The sequence below is a fragment of the Galeopterus variegatus genome, unplaced genomic scaffold, assembly GCF_000696425.1.
Source record: "Galeopterus variegatus unplaced genomic scaffold, G_variegatus-3.0.2 Scaffold2965, whole genome shotgun sequence".
Lineage (NCBI taxonomy): Eukaryota > Metazoa > Chordata > Mammalia > Dermoptera > Cynocephalidae > Galeopterus > Galeopterus variegatus.
In genome coordinates this window covers 147,273-150,839 of record NW_007729076.1, presented here as the reverse complement: position 1 = coordinate 150,839, position 3,567 = coordinate 147,273, and the positions used below count along the sequence as shown (strand labels likewise).

Genomic DNA, 3,567 nt, shown 5'->3' with positions numbered 1-3,567 from the left:
AATTATAAAATATTGCTGAGGGAATTTAAAGAAGACAGAAATAAGTAGAAAAACATATTTTAATTCAATGCAATTGCAATAAAAATTCCCTAGGCCTTTTAATTGTAGAAATCAACAAATTGTGATATTCATATAGAAATATGAAGGACCTAGAATGCCCAAAACAACTTTTAGAAAGAAGAACAGAATTAGAAGAATTATATTTTCTGATTTCAAGACTTACTGTAAAGCTACAATAATTAAGGCAGCATGGTAAAATTGATTTTTTTACCAAGTTGCAAAGGCACTATAGTAAAGATTATTTTTCAGCAAATAATTCTAAAACAATTTGATATACATATGCAAAAGTATGAACTTCAATCCACAACTCACGTCATATACAAAAATAACTCAAAACATATCATAGATCATAATATAAAGGTGTAAAATGATAAAACCTCGAGAAAAAATAGAGCATCTTCATGAACCTGGGATTTGACAAATATTTCTTAGATATAACACCAAAAATATGATCAACAGTAGAACAGACTGATAAATTTCATCAACATTAATAGTCTCTGGTCTTTAAAGGACACTGATAAGAGAAAGAAAAGACAAGTTATGTAGGGACAAAATATTTGCAGATAATGAGTAGTTGATCTTCATAATTTACAAAGTCCATATTACAAATTTGCCTACTTACTAAATTTTTAACTCCCAAATCAATATTTATGGCACTTTCTTGGTTAGTCATTGATATTCATAGAGCAGTGAAAAATCTTAGATTTCCCAAGCACGTATTTTCAGCTGAGGTCAATCAAAGCAACTCTTTGCCTTTTTGTTTCAGTTCTAATACTGTAAAAGTGTCCTTTTTTTCATGGTATACTTAGCGCCATGTTTTTCACAATTTTGTGTTCTTTGTTGGTGGTTTTTGCTGCTTAAAATGGCCCCCAAGAGTAGTGCTGATGGTCTGTCTAGTGTTTCTGAGCATAAAAGACATATGCCTGGGGGCGGTGGGGGGTGGAATATATGACTTTGTTAAGCTTCATTAAAGCACGAGTTATAGTGCTATTGACCATGAGTTCAATGTTATTGAATCAGGAAAATGTATTAAATAAGGTGTCTTTAAATTGAAATGCACATAAAATAAGGTTATACCCTGATTGATTGATAAAAATATTGTGACCTCTGGCTTGTAGGAACCTAACACTGTATTTACCCTAGAAGCAAAGGTGCAGTATTTGCTAATTCAGTGTTTGTGGCGACTTTATAGAACCCAACTACTACAGATAATGAGAATCGATTTTATCTGTTAAAATATTTGTATATACAATATTAAAAAATAAAAAAAACTCAAAACAGTAACAGTAACACAAAAAAACAATAAATATGGGCAAATGATTTGAACAGACATGTCAACAAAAGGGATAAAAGCAAATAAGCATATGAAAGATGATCAACATTTTCAGTCATTAGGGAAATGGAAATTAAAACCAAAATATCAATGCACACCTCCTAGATTAGGTAAAGTTAAAAGCATGTGGAGGAACTGGAACTCTCATACCCTGGTGGTGGAAATGTAAAATAGTACAACAAAATAGTTTGGCATTTTCTTTAAAAGTTAAACATAAACCTTCTGTATGATCCAGTCATTCCACTCCTAGGTATTTGCCCAAGTGTAATGAAAACATATGTCCATACAAAGACTCATACACAAATGTTCACAGAAGCTGTACTTATAACAGCTCCAAACTGGAAACAATTCATCAACATAAATGAAAAAACAAACTGTGGAATACCCTAAAATGGAACATCTGAGAACTAAAAAGGAATAAACTATTGATACACAGCACAACATTGATAAAATTCACAGTGCAGAGTGAAAAGAAGCCAGACTAAAAAAGAGTGCAGGTCACTTCTCGCCTCCTGCCCTCGCTCCAAGCTCCCTGCACACAGTCCTCTCTTTAGTCCTCAGCTGCCACCTCCTCAGCAACCTGCCTGCATCTCCAAGCTTGGAGTCAATGCCTGAGCCTTACGTCTGAGGAGTTCAGGGTACTTTGTACAACTTCTGCCACTCGGGCCGTGAGTCTTGCAGCACATTTGTAGGCAGTGGGTGCCATCCAGAAGAAACTGGTGATTGTTGGTGATGGACCCTGCGGCAAGATGTGCTTGCTTATAGTCTTCAGCAATGACCAGTTCCCAAGGGTGTATGTGCCCATGGTGTTTGAGAACTATGTGGCAGATATAGAAGTGGATGGAAAGTGGGTAGAGTTGGCTTTGTGGGACACAGTGAGTCAGGAAGATTATGATCACCTGAGGCCCCTCTCCTACCCAGACACTGATGTTATACTGATGTGGTTCTCCATTGACAAGCCTGATAGTTTAGAAAACATCCCAGAAAAATAGACCCCAGAAGTCAAGCATTTCTGTCCCAACAGGCCCATCATCCTGGTTGGGAACAAGGATCTTTGGAAGGATGAGCACACAAGGCGGGATCTAGCCAAGATGAAGCAGGAGCTGGTACAACCTGAAGAAGGCAGAGGTATGGCAGAGAGGATTGGCACTTTTGGGTACATGGAGTTTTCAGTAAAGACCAAAGATGGAGTGGGGGAGGTTTTTGAAATGGCCACAAGAACTGCTCTGCAAGCCAGACGTGGGAAGGAAAAATCTGGGTGCCTTGTTTTGTGAAAACTTGCTGCAAGCACAGCCCTCATGCAGTTAAGTTTGAAGTGCTGTTTATTAATCTTAGTGTATGATTACTGGCCTTTTCCATTTATCTATAATTTACATTACAAATCGTATAATTTACGATTACAAATCAGAAGTCATCTTGCTGCCAGTATTTAGAAGCCAACCATGATTATTAACAATGTTCAACCCATCAGACCCACCAGTGTCCTTCCACCAGTGTCCTTCGGACACTGCTCTAACAGCCCTCCTCTGCACTCCCACCTGACACACCAGGTGCTAATTCAAGGAATTTCTTAACTTCTTGCTTCTTTCTAGAAAGAAAAACAGTTGGTAACTTTTGTGAATTACACTGGGGTGAGTACACAGTCTTTTAAAAAAAAAAAAATGTGCTCAGCCAGAAAGGCCCAAGTCCATGCAGCTGAGGCAGAGTTACAGTTCTGTGGTTTCATGTTACTTACCTTATAGTTACTGTGTAATTAGTGCCACTTAATGTATGTTACCAAAAATAAATATATCTACTCCAGACTAGAGATAGTATTTTTTGTAAAACTGGATTTCCTAATACTGGTATGTGTCATCCCTGCAGAAAGTGTATTGCTTTTTTTAAAAAGAAAGTGTATTTGGAAATAAAATCAGAAAAGTCAAAAAAACAATAGTGCATACTGTGAAATTCTATTTATATAAAACCATAGAAAATAGAATAGTGAATTAGCTACTGGTAACACATAAACACATAGTCCCTACATCTTTTGTTCCTCCCATGAGGTGTTTGGGAGGGGTGTGTTGTAGTATTGTAAAAATAAAATTTGTAGAGCAACTATTGTGAGCCAGCAACAATGCTGAGTTCTTCATATATGTTATTTAATTTACTTCTTACAGAGAATATAAAAAGTTTCT

The 3,567-nt window shown here is 36.5% G+C and overlaps 1 pseudogene; it reads left to right on the top strand.

The window, feature by feature from the left end:
• Positions 1-2,667, top strand: part of LOC103599444 — a 6,490-nt pseudogene extending 3,823 nt beyond the window's left edge.
• Positions 2,668-3,567: the final 900 nt, after the last annotated feature.